We start from the raw sequence: 15,311 nt of genomic DNA on the forward strand, positions 1-15,311 counted from the left end.
TTCTTACGCAACACATTAAGGAACCAACACGGGAAAATAATATTTTAGATTTAGTGTTAACTAACAGGGAAACGCAAATTAATGACATCGAAATAGGGAGTGAGCTAGGGAGCAGTGATCACAAAGAAATCAGATTTAGCATAGAATGGAATAGACCAGTAGGAGAAAATTCTGTTAAAGTGCCAGATTTTCGAAAAGCTGATTTTAATAGCCTAAGAAATTTTTTGGGTCAAATTGATTGGAAAGGCTTGGGTATGGGGTGTGGGCCGGTCTTGGAGCGAGACATGAACCCAGCGATAGGTGACTTAAATGGGGATTTCGATGTGGATTCAATATATAACTTATTTAAGAATATTCTAAACAAAGCACAGGAACGTAGTATACCATACAAATTGAATAGATCGTATACTAATGACCCAAAGTGGATAACAAAGAATTTGAAGAACCTTATAGGTAAAAAGAGAGCTTGGTACAAAAGGATTAAAAATGGGGAGGTCACTTTAGAACAGGAATTCGTACAACTGGTTAGAAATGTTAAAAAAGAGATAAGGAAAGCAAAAAGAAACTATGAAGTTCGCATAGCAGGGCAAGCAAAGACAAATCCTAAAGGGTTTTTTCAGTTATATCGTACTAAGACTAGGGAAAGGATAGGTCCATTAAAAACTGAGACAGGTCAAATAACAGATAGTGATGAAGAGATGAGTAGTATTTTTAATAAATATTTTGTATCTGTATTTACTAAAGAGGAACTTAACAATATGCCTTCAGCCGAACAAGTCTATGTGGGTGGGGACGAGGACAGGTTGACGAGTTTAGCAGTTACCAGGGAGGATGTTCTTAAACAAATAGTAAAACTCAAACCAAACAAATCCCCAGGGCCGGATGAAGTGTTTGCTAGGGTGCTTAAAGAATGCAAAGAGGAGCTTTGTGACCCACTGTCAACCATATTTAATAAATCAATAGAGTCAGGCAGAGTGCCAGAGTTTTGGAAAGTTGCTAATGTGATACCAGTTTTTAAGAAAGGAGATAGATCACTTGCGTCTAACTATCGACCAATTAGCCTAACGTCTATTGTGGGAAAGTTACTCGAATCTATAATAGCAAATAAAATTCGTCTTCATCTTGAAAAACATAAATTAATAATTGAGTCGCAACATGGTTTTATAAATGGCCGTTCATGTTTAACAAATTTGTTATCTTTTTATTCTAGCATTGTTGAGGCAGTTGATAGTGGTAAGGATTGCGATGTTGTATACCTTGACTTTAGCAAAGCTTTTGATACAGTGCCACATGAAAGACTGATTAAAAAAAAATAGAGTCTCATGGTATTGGGGGTGCTATATTAAGCTGGATTAGGGCATGGCTATACCAAAGGAAACAGAGAGTTAGTATAAATGGAATCAAGTCAGAGTGGGAAAATGTTGTAAGTGGAGTGCCTCAAGGCTCTGTCCTGGGACCTCTGTTGTTTATAATATATATAAATGATTTAGATTCAGGTTTGAGTAGCAACATTTGCAAATTTGCCGATGATACGAAAATCGGTAGGGAAATTAATTCGGAGGAGGACTCACTATCACTTCAAGTTGATCTAGATAGGGTTTTGAAATGGTCAAAGGATTGGCAGATGCAGTTTAATGCTGATAAATGTAAAGTTCTGAGGTTAGGTAATGATGATAGAGTTACAAGATACGAGCTAGATGGTGTTGTGATTGCGAAGTCGGATTGCGAAAGGGATCTGGGAGTTATGATTAGTAAGAATTTAAAACAAAAGGATCAATGCATAAATGTTCGTAATAAGGCAAATCGGACACTTGGATTTATTAATCGCAGCGTTAGTAACAAGACACCTGGTGTGGTTCTCAAGCTATATCTTGCTCTAGTTAGGCCCCATTTAGATTATGCAGTTCAGTTTTGGTCGCCATATTATAGAATGGATATAAATTCACTTGAACGTGTCCAGCGTAGGATGACTAAGTTAATTCCCCAAATTAGAAATCTTTCATATGAAGAAAGATTAACAAAGCTTAAGTTGCATTCACTGGAAAGGCGAAGAGTTAGGGGTGACATGATAGAGGTTTACAAGTGGATGAATGGACATAACCGGGGGGATATTAATAGGGTATTAAAAGTATCAACACAGGACAGAACACGAAACAATGGATATAAATTGGATAAGTTTAGATTTAGGAAAGACTTGGGTAAATACTGGTTCAGTAACAGGGTTGTTGATTTGTGGAACCAATTGCCGCGTAACATTGTGGAGGTGGGGTCCCTCGATTGTTTCAAGCACGGGTTGGACAAGTATATGAGTGGGATTGGGTGGTTATAGAATAGGAGCTGCCTCGTATGGGCCAATAGGCCTTCTGCAGTTACCTTTGTTCTTATGTTCTTATGTTCTTATTTGAGTATATACTGTGAAAGGGAAGAGTCCACAGCAACAAAGCCAGGATTCAAGTTCATGTTGGGTACATTGTGTATTAGAGCCGATTCTACAAGACGGCGTCTGTGTAGAATAGAGGCAGGAAAGATTATTTTGGAAGAAGACCAATTAATAGGATGATTGGAATCCCTCACATGACAGAAGAGAGCACATCTGTCATGTGAGGGATTCCACAGACAGGGAAGGAGGACCGGAGTCATTGTTTTAAACAACCGGCGGCTAGAAATGTAGGATCCAGGAGCCAATGCGCCATCCTGCAGGCACAAATAGGGCAGTACACACACTAAGTACTAAAAAGTGGAAACTTAGTACTAAAAAATGAGCCACAGGGGAAGTAGGAAGAACCTTTTCAGTGTGGGAGTAGTTAACAGGTGGAATGCATTAGGCAGTGATGGGGTGGAGGCTGACTCCATACACAGTTTCAAATGTAGATATGATAGATCCAGTAGGCTCAGGAACCTGTACACCAGTTGATTGACAGTTGAGTATACATCCCTCAACCCCCCGCAAGCACAACTAAGTGTGTAACTATATATATATAGGTGAGTGCAGACGCCTGTGGTGACCTGACTCCTTCTCCCCCTCCCCTGGCCCCGCGCGTCCCGCCATCCCACACACACCCTCCACACCTCGGCCCTCCTATCAACCTCCTACCACCAACAACCTTCCTGCCCATTCCTCCCTCTCTGCACCCGGTCCCTTCTACTCCACCTCACCCATTAGCTCCACACCCTTCCCTGTCCCTACGCCCCCTAAGGCGCTGGCCAAATGCTTCGCACACTTCCCATGTGTGAAGCACACTTATACAAATTCTTCACCCTCGTACTATAAATACAAGCATTAGAAAATCTGTTTAAACAAATTCCTGTTTGTGTTAATCCAGTCACTAACCTCGCTGTTCATGTAAGTCACGTGTAAAGTGTTAGTAAGCTCTTCACACGACTCTCAACCATTAACGTTCCAACTTCTATTAAGCAGTACTTTGCTCTCGTCGTCTGTTCGACTAGCATCTCTGTCAATGCTTCACCCTCGTATTGCAAACACAACATCCTGAGGTCAAATGTTCGTTAATCTTGTTTCCAATCCCCGTTATGATGGTATAATGTTTCAGAAACAATGTTTCGCTTTCGTCCCCTGGTTGATAACGCCTCTATAATTACTTCATCCACGTTCTGCCACAACAAATGATTTTCATCTAAAACAAACCACCTAACCTACCTTCGGCCAACACGTCCTCCTATGTTTTTTTCTTTTGGGGGGGGGGAGAGGATTCCGCTTGTCGGTTACGAGAGGGCACTTTAAAGTTGACAATATCTTGACGTTGGGAAACCTTTGAAGGAAGGCCTAAACTATAAACGAAATTATAATATATAATAATAATACTTTATAACATAATAATGCCAATTTTTAATACATAGTATGTTTAAATTAACGTTTAGGGTCGGCCGCAGCCTGGACGAGCGTAGCTTAAAAAAGGGTTATAGGGCAAATAATTTCCAATCGAACCAAAACATCTTTCCTAACCTCGGTCTCTTGCCCGTAGGTTTGTATCTGGATCAACAATCTCGCCGGTTATCAACTTCCATCTTGTCACTGCACGAGACTTACAAAATTCCGTTCATAACTTATTATTATTGTTATTTTTGGTATTGTTGTTATTAGTATTATTATTAGCATAAGAGAAACCTGATTAAAAACTAAATGGATATATTGGAGTATTAATAAACAACATTTATAGTTTTGAAGTAAAACTATAAACGGAGAATTTAGTTGCAGGTCACACTTTTCACAAGTGACAAAAATAAAGTTGCGAGAGAAGCCAAGATAACATTAAACAATCATTAAAACTTGTTGGAAAGCAGATTTTAGACAATGATAATATAGACTTACTGTTCATGTAAATCAAAGACAAGCTACAAAATGGTGAAATCATCAGCCAGATGCAGAGACCACCTTCTCCACAAGTCATTATTGGTAAAAAAAAATTATGATCATATAGCCGTAATATAAAATTAATGTGAATCCATTATAAATGTCGATTTTGATTTAACACTCTAAATTCGTGAGCGTTACACAAAGTTTGTAGAGTAGATTCTTACAATATAGTCTTGTCATCATCGTCCCATCATTTATAGAATCAAATCTGATATTAAAGCAGACTTCACAAAAAAATTGATTTTTGTATTCTACAAATTTGGCAAAATTGCGTCAAGAAATTTCATGCATAAATTTCAATTATATGACTGAGGTACATGACAAATAGTGCATGGGAGACGTTAGGGAGCATCTCTTAACGTTGAGAATGCCTAACATGTTAAACATGTTACATAAAGTAGAAAATAGGAAAACTGTGCCATGTGTGTGTATGGTGTGTGTGTGTGTGTGTGTGTGTGTGTGTGTGTGTGTGTGTGTGTGTGTGTGTGTGTGTGTGTGTGTGTGTGTGTGTATCTGTGTGTGTATCTGTGTGTGTGTGTGTGTGTGTGTGTGTGTTTGCTCTGCATTTCTATCCTCCGGTTGACTATTGCAATGTCTCCTGACCTGTTTCCCTCTCTAATACAATTTTAAAATTAAAAGTTTGCCTCTGCATTCTACTCCTGTAGTTCTTTCCATGTCCTAACAAATCTGTCGCTAAAAGAAAACTTTCTAATATCTATATGTCACATCACAAACTTCCACCGTGCCTTCTTGTTCTATTTGTGTTAGGCATCAACACTTCAGCAGGAGTGCGAAGTGGCGATTTCTACACCATCTATGGAGCTGGGACCAGATTCACGAAAGCCCTTACGCAAGCACTTACGAACCTGTACATCTTTTCTCAATCTTTGGCGGCTTTGTTTACAATTATTAAACAATTAATGAGCTCCGAAGCCCCAGGAGGCTGTTTATAACAATAACAACAGTTGAATGGGAAGTTTTCATGCTTGTAAACTGTTTAGTAAATGTAACCAAAGCCGTCAAAGGTTGAGGAAAGATGTACTCGTTCGTAAGTGCTTGCGTAAGTGCTCTTGTGAATCTGGCCCCTGCACTCCAACTACAAGGTATTAGAGGAGACGCAAACAACACCATCTGTTGGCGGTCGTGTGGCGTTGGTGAAAGGCTCCTGTTTCATTCCTCAGTTAGAAGGTGATGATGACCTCTACCCGGGAGGGGGGGGGGGGGGGTAACGATGTCGACGACATCTAGGTTGTGCAAGCAATTAGAATTTACTCCCTGGTGGAAGAGTGTTATCCTAAGGCCACCCAGTACAGTCTGTCTGTCTAGCTAGGGACGTTTATGTGCACAGAAGTAACGTGAGGAGGCGATTGCGCTGAGAAGGGCAGTTTACCTTGGCCAGTCCAGAACTCTTGACTTGGTCCTGTGAGAGGACAAAGTCGGTAGTAGCAGTGTGTTAGCTGCTGGATTTATGCAGTGTTGCATGGACCGAAGTACCCCGGGTTTGGCCAAGAAGAGTTACGAGGCGACAGTAATGTATCTGTTAAGAAGTACTGCTAGTGTGTTGCTAGAGACTTCTGCTAGGGTGTTAGCTACTCCTATACCTGATTATTTGAGACCCCTGTCAGTGTGTTGCTGAAACCCTCTGCCAAAGTGTTTCTGGAGAGCAGATGTGGGGTATTGGGACATCGTGACGATACAGTGTGTGGATTAGCCCATGTTGAAGGAGGTGAACTCGCCGATGATTACCTTTGAGTGTGGACGACGTGTACCTGGACGTAGAGGATTTGATGAACACTGTCATCTATTGTTGGGATCGAACTGCCAATTACTTAACCCAACACATTAAATTTAGTCTTTTCTAGTGTATAGTTACTCTGATAACTATAGTTTATAGATAAATCTGATATTATCCAAAAGTAGTCACCTCCTACTAGTCAGGTGTTGCCCTCAGCTTGACCTGTTGTCAGGTGCGACACACGTATATCACTGAGCCCTGACTAAGGACAAAAGAAAATATAGGTAAAATTTGATCATGGATACTTTATCTATATTACCCAAACACGTAGGTCCCTTATGTGAAGAGTTATAGATATAAACTACTGGACACTGTACATAGGCACGGGTTCGATTCCCGGCACGGGAAACCGTTATTTAGTCCCCGTTGTGCAGTGGTAAGACACTCGCCTTGCGTTCCGCGAGCGCTTTGTCATAGGTTCGTATCCTGGCCGGGGAGGATTTACTGGGCGCAAATCCTTAACTGTAGCCCCTGTTTAACTTAACAGTAAAATGAGTACTTGGTTGTAAAAACGATTCTTCGCGGCGGGGATCGTATTCCAGGGACCTGCCCGAAACGCTACGCGTACTAGTGGCTCTACAAGAATGTTACAACTCTTGTATATATCTAAAAAAAAAAAATAGATGTACAGTTATATATACACTGAGACAATAACAATGAGAGTAGCGTTACTCGTCAGTCATGATTGCTCTCTTCCGAACCATGTACTTCTCTTGACTGTATTTATTACGAAACAGCAAAGAACAGTTCTTGAGACCCTTAGTCAACTACACCGCCACGACGGAATATATACACAGGAACCGCAAACGTCTGTAGAACTCTTCTGTCTTTTCGGGTGGCTCAATATTATTATCCTGATGTCGACGGTAGATTTCTAACATTCCCTACGGCGTTGTCAGTCACCATCTTCCACTGAGAGTATGTGTATTTCAGAAGAGTGGATCACCTCGTCGCAAGTTTTGCCATACGGCTGGTCACACACACGACTAAGCCATATCAACTGGGTGGAAGAGAGTAGAGTACTTCACCGCCTATGTTCCGACCTGTACTTATTGCCTCGCCCAGTGATTCTGATTGGCCATCAGAATTCCTACCACCGGAGGAGCCACGCCGTGCTGGTCGTTAACAACCTACATGGTTGTTAACAACCTACATGGTCGTTAACAACCTACATGGTTGTTAACAACCTACATGGTCGTTAACAACCTACATGGTCGTTAACAACCTACATGGTTGTTAACCTCGTTCCCCCTGTAACATTGAGTAAGAAAGCATTAGTTTAAAGTACCACTACTTATACTCTGATGCGACGCAAAAACACGATAAAAGAAACTTCCCATAACAGTGTCCTCAGTGAAAGCGACGCAGTGTAAATATGTGATGTAATACAGATATAATTGAAAACTCCACACCCCAGGAGGATTTGAACCCAGACAGCCAGGAGCGCTATGCACTTTGGCATTCCTGATACCTTAACCACTAGACCAAACTGATTGTACAAAAGATCTTCTTAGTCATGATCTTGGTAGTCATGAGACTAGTTAATCCAAGATTCCATAACACTCGTTGGTCAACTTGGGCATAGATATTTCATCGAATCTCTCACGTGGTGGGGCCACGTGAGCAACACAAATGAGAAAAAGTTTGAATGGGTCCCAAGTCAATATGCAACTGAAAACTCCACACCCCAGAAGGATTCGAACCCAGACAGGCAGGAGTGCTATGCACCTTGGCGTACCTGGTACCATAATCAGGTACTCCTAGCTGTCTGGGTTCGAATCCTTCTAGGGTGTGGAGTTTTCAGTTGCATATTGGCTTGGGACCCATTCAAGTTTGTTCGCATTAGAGATATAATACATATATTGGTGAAGGTGTACTTCTGTGTTGTTTATCCCCCTTTATTCTTTACACTACTGCTTGCCATAACCAGTTCTTGAAAACTTACCATCGACTTAGGGTAAGATCAAGAAGGGGTTATAAGACAAGTTAACAGAAAGAACCCGGTTACTGCCCCAAGCTATCCATAACAATCGGTATTTATTGTGAACTTTTCCTATGTTCACTTAATTATACCAAGTATTTTATAAGGCTCTATTGTCTCTCCACACACTCCTCTTATTCAAGAGCCGACATGTTTTGTTCCTTCAGTCTCTCTTCATATCCCATCTCTCGCAATTCTAGGACGAAATTCGTTGCATACTTTTGAACCTTTGCATGTTTCTTTTTTTTTACATGGGGTCTCTACTACGGGGCTGCATACTCTACAACTGGTTACACGCAGGTGTTGTACAGCGATCCAAATGCCTCCTTATTTACGTTCCTGAATGAGATTATGATTTTTATTAGCGGGGTGTATGCTTCTGTCGTTATCCTATTATAAGCATCTCTGGAGTTATGTTTGGCGTTAGGTCCTCTCCCAGGTATTTATCTCTTAATAGGTTTAGGGAGGTAGTTTGCCTTGATTGTGTGCTGTCCTCTTGGCCTCCCATCATGTTTCCATTTCCACTACCACAGACTTAGTGGTCTTGAACTTCATTAGCCTTTTCTTGGACCAACTCTGAAGCTTATTTAATTATTTTTTGGAGAATCTAACAATCGTCATCTGTCACAACTCTTCTCATTAGTTTTACATCATCTGCAAACCACGACATCTAAGACTCGACTCCTGTTGATAGGTCATTTACATAAATGAAGAAATGTATGGGTCCCAGTACCGGTCCTTGAGGTACTCCGCTTGTTACCAAAGGTCTGGGTTTGATACCCGGGACCTCCAGACCTACTAACGGTGTGAGAATAGCTTGAGCTACCTCATCCCTTTGTATTTTACATCAATAAAGTTATTTCAATTTCACAATACGAAATTCCTGCATATCTCGCCCCCTCACTGTTGCTCTTGGACTCATGTCTGTTAAGTAATTCTCTGACGCATGTTAGTGCTTTTTGCTTACTCCCTCCTGCCTCTCGAGTTTGTGTCGTAGTCTCTTGCAAGGTACTGAATCAAAGGCTTTTTGACATTCCAGAAAAACGCATTCTGCCCGCTCTTGTCAGTCCTGCTTTATTTTCGCTACTTTATCATAGATCGTAGGCTCGTCTGGCCACAAAAATACTTCCTGAAGTAATTCTAGCGTATCTATTATCGACTCATAAAACCGAATTTAAGTAAAATAAACCAAATCTCGTAAAGTAATCTACAAAATTCCTCTAAAACTCAACTGACTAAAACCATCCACACTACATGACAGAAATATCAGGAAAATTGATTATCCCAAAACTGCTATATTTTTATATTAGCAAACTAAAGGGTGGAAATGAGAGAAGTGAAGAGGAATGATAATGAAATCAAAGGGGAGAAAGGGAACGGTAGAAATGTGAGAATGGGAAGGATAGAACTAAGTGTAATTGGTAGAAAACTGAGAGAAGGATAGCAAGGGAAGATAAAAGAAGGTTAAAAAGAGCAAAATACATGAAAGAGGAGGAGAAAAGAATGTAAATTAATGGGATGAAAGGATGAGAAGATTTGATGGGGAAGGAAAAGATAAAAATGACTGGTTAGGGTTTTCAAAAGTAAAGGACAAAAAAATTAAGAAATGAGAGGAAAGACAACAAATGAGAAGTAGAGGGAAAAATCAACTCATGTGAGATAGATATGATGGGAACGAAAGATACGAATATATTAGAAACGAAAGATTAGTAAGATAATGGAATAATCAGATAGAAAATTGAAATAAGAGGAAAAAAGTAATAGATAAAAGGAGCATAAGAAGAACGAGAAGTCGGGTGGACGGAGTCATTATTCTGAAGACTCAATATTTAGTGTTCTTCAAAGCTTCTTCCAAGCACACATGTCTCGGGCGCTCGTCCCGGTAGAGATTAAAGTCGCAGGAGACGGAAGTCTACCCAGGTCAGCTCCTCAGTCAAGGAACATTCTCAGTAAATTTAAGGAAAATAGTCTAGCGGTCTGAGGACGTCGTGTGGTTATATTGTGTAATATGAAACTAGGATGGAAATTTTTGGTAAATTTTGAAATGGCTTAATTGTGTTTAATTATACCATGGAGTATGTGTTCATTTATGCTTACCCCTTCATAAATAATGTGAATCTCTTTGAACTGCAAACTGATAATCTTTATATTTTTCTCTCTCTATAAAGGGTCTTCTGAGGTCACACCGGGGAAGTGCTCCGCGGGTGAGCGGTAAAATATTGATGCACTCCTGACTCAGATAACTTTTTGCCCCTGAAAATTGGAAAGAAAATAAGAAAATTTGTGTCCGAAAATGAAACATCATGGAAATTTTTTTGTATAATTAAAGAGCGCAAGGAATGTGAAGGAGGTGGAGAAGTTCTCTTTCTGGCAGCAGCGTTGACGACCTTTCTGGCAGCAACGTTGACGACCTTTCTGGCAGCAACGTTGACGACCTTTCTGGCAGCAGCGTTGACGACCTTTCTGGCAGCAGCGTTGACGACCTTTCTGGCAGCAACGTTGACGACCTTTCTGGCAGCAACGTTGACGACCTTTCTGGCAGCAACGTTGACGACCTTTCTGGCAGCAACGTTGACGACCTTTCTGGCAGCAGCGTTGACGACCTTTCTGGCAGCAACGTTGACGACCTTTCTGGCAGCAGCGTTGACGACCTTTCTGGCAGCAGCGTTGACGACCTTTCTGGCAGCAACGTTGACGACCTTTCTGGCAGCAACGTTGACGACCTTTCTGGCAGCAACGTTGACGACCTTTCTGGCAGCAGCGTTGACGACCTTTCTGGCAGCAACGGTGACGACCTTTCTGGCAGCAACGTTGACGACCTTTCTGGCAGCAGCGTTGACGACCTTTCTGGTAGCAACGTTGACGACCTTTCTGGCAGCAGCGTTGACGACCTTTCTGGCAGCAACGTTGACGACCTTTCTGGCAGCAACGTTGACGACCTTTCTGGCAGCAACGTTGACGACCTTTCTGGCAGCAACGTTGACGACCTTTCTGGCAGCAGCGTTGACGACCTTTCTGGCAGCAACGTTGACGACCTTTCTGGCAGCAACGTTGACGACCTCGTTTCATCCTCTCCTTATCGTTCTGGCTCTGCACCTATATTGTTATCTACCTATATATTATCCCGGTTTTCTATATCTTTACATACACTCACACACACACACACACTCACACACACACATAGAGGCATTAAATATGCCAAAACTAGAAGACAGAAGTAAAAGAGGTGATATGATCACTACATACAAAATAGTAACAGAAATTGATAAAATCGATAGGGAAGATTTCCTGAGACCTGGAACTTTAAGAACAAGAGGTCATAGATATAAACTAGCTAAACACAGATGCCAAAGAAATATAAGAAAATTCACTTTCGCAAACAGAGTGGTAGACGGCTGGAACAAGTTAGGTGAGGTGGTGGAGGCCAAGACCGTCAGTAGTTTCAAAGTGTTATATGACAAAGAGTGCTGGGAAGATGGGACACCACGAGCGTAGCTCTCATCCTGTAACTACACTTAGGTAATTACACTTAGGTAATTACGTACGGGGCCTCGCGGCTAAATGGAAAGCGCACTGGGGTCGTAGTCCAAAGGACCCGTGTTCGATTATCGGCTGAGGCGGAAACAAATGGGAAGATTTTGTTTCAACCTTATGCACCTGTTTACCTAGCAGTAAATATGTACCTGGAGTTTGACAGCTGCTATGGGCTGCTTCCTGGGGATGTGCGTGTGTACTCACCTAATTGTACTTACCGTATTGTGCTTGCGGGGGTCGAGCTCTGCCTCTTTGGTCCCGCCTCTCAACTGTCAATCAACTGACGAACAGATTCCTGAGCCTACTGGGCTCTATCATATCTACATTTGAAACTGGGTATGGAGTCAGCCTCCACCACATCACTGCCTAATGAATTCCATCTGTTAACTACTCTGACACTGAAAAAGTTTGACACTGAAAAAGTTCCTTCTAACGTCCCTATGGCTCACTTGGGTACTCAGTTTCCACCTGTGTCCCCTTATTCGCGTACCACCAGTGTTAAACTGTTTATCTTTATCCACCTTGTCAATTCCTCTGAGAATTTTGTAGGTAGTGATCATGTCTCCCCTTACTCTTCTGTCTTTTAGTGTCGTGAGGTGCAACTCTCGCAGCCTTTCTTTGTAACTCATGTCTCTTAGTTCTGGGACTAGTATAGTGGCATATCTCTGAACTTTTTCAACCTTCGCCTTGTGCTTGACAAGGTACGGGCTCCATGCTGGGGCCGCATACTCCAGAATTGGTCTTAAATATGTGGTATACAAGGTTCTGAATGATTCATTACAGATTCCTGAAGGCAGTTCTGATGTTAGCCAGCCTCGCATATGCCACAGATGTTATTCTTTTGATGTGGGCTTCAGGAGACAGGTTTGGTGTGATATCAACTCCTAGATCCTTCTCTCTGTCCGCTTCTTGAAGGACATCATCTCCCATTCTGTATCCTCTGCCTGGCCTCCTGTTTCCTCTGCCGAGTTTCAATACCTTACATTTACTCGGGTTGAACTTTAGTAGCTATTTGTTGCACCATTCATGCAGTCTGTCTAGGTTATCTTGTAGTCTCATACTGTCTTCCTCCGTCTTAATCCTCGTAATTTTTGCATTATCAGCAAACAATAAGAGGAATGATTCTATACCATCTGAAAGATAATTTACTTATATAAGAAACAGTATGGGTCCAAGGACTGAACCCTGCGTTACCCAACTGGTGACTTCTCGCCAATCTGAGACCTCACCCCGCACAGTGACTTGCTGCCTTCTGATACTTAGGTACTCCCTTATCCTATGGAGTACTTTTCCTTTCACTCCTGCGTGCATCTCTAGCTTTCGCACTAGTCTCTTGTGTGGCGCTGAGTCAAAGGCTTTCTGGCAATCCAAAAATATGCAGTCTGTCCACACTTCTCTTTCTTGCCTGATCGTTGAATTCGAATTAATCCTGTGAGGCATTTCTTGCCATCCCTAAAACCATGTTGGTGTTGTGACACAAAGTTTCTTCGCTAACTTTGCTGTTCGACTAGCATTTTTCGCACAATTTTCTCCATTAGCTTGCATGGTATGCAAGTTAGGAACACTAACCTGTAGTTCAATGCCTGATGTCTATCCCCCTTCTTGTATATCGGGACTACGTTTGCCGCCTTCCAAATTTCTGGCAGTTCACCTGTTACAAGTTATTTGTTTTGCACAATGGAGAGTTGCAGGCACAGTGCTTCTGCTCCTTCCTTTAGGTGATATTCCATCTGGGCCTATAGCCTTTGTTACATCCAACTCTAGCAAAAGCTTCCTTACATCTCCACTGGTAATCTCAAATTCCTCTAGTGGTGCCTGGTTAATTATTCCTTCTCTTATCTCTGGAACTTCTCCTTGCTCTAATGTGAAGACTTCCTGGAATTTCATACTGAGTTCCTCGCACACTTCTTTGTCATTTGTAGTGAATCTGTCTGCCCCTATCCTCAATTTCATTACCTGTTCCTTCACTGTTGTCTTTCTCCTGATGTGGCTGTGCAGCAATTTTAGTTAGGTCTTAGCCTTGATTGCTATGACGTTTTCATATTGCCCTTCTGCCTCTCATCTCCCTGACGTATTCATTCCTGGCGCTCTGGTAACCTTCTCGGCTCTCAAGTGTCCTGTTATTTCTATAGTTTCAACATGCTCTTTTACTGGTGATGTGGTATGGTGATGTGGTATGGTGATGTGGTATGGTGATGTGGTATGGTGATGTGGTGTGTGGTATGGTGATGTGGTGTGTGGTATGGTGATGTGGTGTGTGGTATGGTGATGTGGTGTGGTATGTGGTGTGTGGTATGGTTATGTGGTGTGTGCTAGTGATGTGTTTGAGTGGAGTAAACTGCCACTGCACTTTAGTGAGGATGTTTATGTTGGACTAGTCCGGTACTAGAATGTTTACAAGTTATTAACTCGACGTTTGTGTGTATGATGGAGAGAAGGATGCCGCTGGGTCCAGGGACACCACCATCAAACATCTGCCCAACCACTTGCGCAACCTGTACAACTTTAAACAATATGGTGGCTTGTATACATTTATATTTACTTGAGGGGCCACTGACTCCAATAGCCTCGAGGAGGACAGGAAGCCGGCGGCTTGACCAGGATCCTTCCTCCGCTCAATTTGTCATGAAAATATTTTATTATTGGATTTTGAAACACTTTTGAAATTTAGAGCTTCGGCAGGTAGGTGGTTCCACGGGTTAATAACCCTGAGAGTGAAGAAGCCTCAGCTGTTCTCAGACCAACATTGTGGCGTGTTGGGCTTGATCACGTTGCTTCTTGTTTGTGTTACATCTGACCTTTATTAAACAGTTTACCAGTTTACATGTTGGTAAACTTCAAAACCCGAGGTTATTATTGTTGTAAACAACCTCGTACCACTTCGCAGCTCATTAACAGTTAAATAAATCTAAACAAAGCCGCCATTATTGACGAAAGATGTACGGGTTTCGCTAATTCTTGACGTATCCTGACCCTGGATATAGTCTAATGACTGCCAGATCAAATCCTTCAGAAATATGAAGGATTTAAGTGGTCCTCTTCGCTGAATACATTTAAATTTAATAGACCTATTAACAATTTCTGTTAAGTGTGTACACTTAAATAGGAATGTTAAGTGTATAATTTAATAGGCCTATTTAGCGTGAAGTCATTCGAAATATTTGTTCCTGGAAAAATTATAAAGAGTTTATGTAAATTTTAATGTTGAATGTCCACCAGTCTCTCCTAACCTAAAATTCTAATAATATTTGATGGGACAGACTATTAGTAATGTAAGAAAACTACACAGGTAAAAAGACTTACCTCTGCCTTCAGGGAGAATCGAACTCCCGGCCTCTGGTTTACTAGACCAGCGCTCTGGCCACTGAGCTATGAAGGCTCAGTGCTAGTGACAGTACCACATCCATACTTTAATAACCTTATTAGAGCTGACAATAAGAACAGTGGTTTGCTTCTCTAACAACTTCTAGATATGGCCGCAAGTGGCGCTGAACTCAACAGCTGCGCCGCCGCGGTGTTAAATTTTCATTTTAGACAAAGTTTGAAAATATAGCAAACAGTTAAAGAATATATGAATTAAGGAAATGGCTGAAGGCCTATTGGGGTCAAACGAGGCAGCCACCCAC

At 41.7% G+C, this 15,311-nt stretch overlaps 1 non-coding gene across 1 annotated transcript; it reads right to left on the bottom strand.

The window, feature by feature from the left end:
* Window positions 1-14,991: 14,991 nt before the first annotated feature.
* Window positions 14,992-15,064, bottom strand: TRNAT-AGU (transfer RNA threonine (anticodon AGU)). Its single transcript has one exon. It is a non-coding gene; the product is annotated as a tRNA-Thr (tRNA).
* Window positions 15,065-15,311: the final 247 nt, after the last annotated feature.

Source organism: Procambarus clarkii, unplaced genomic scaffold, assembly GCF_040958095.1.
Source record: "Procambarus clarkii isolate CNS0578487 unplaced genomic scaffold, FALCON_Pclarkii_2.0 HiC_scaffold_268, whole genome shotgun sequence".
Classification (NCBI taxonomy): Eukaryota; Metazoa; Arthropoda; class Malacostraca; order Decapoda; family Cambaridae; genus Procambarus; species Procambarus clarkii.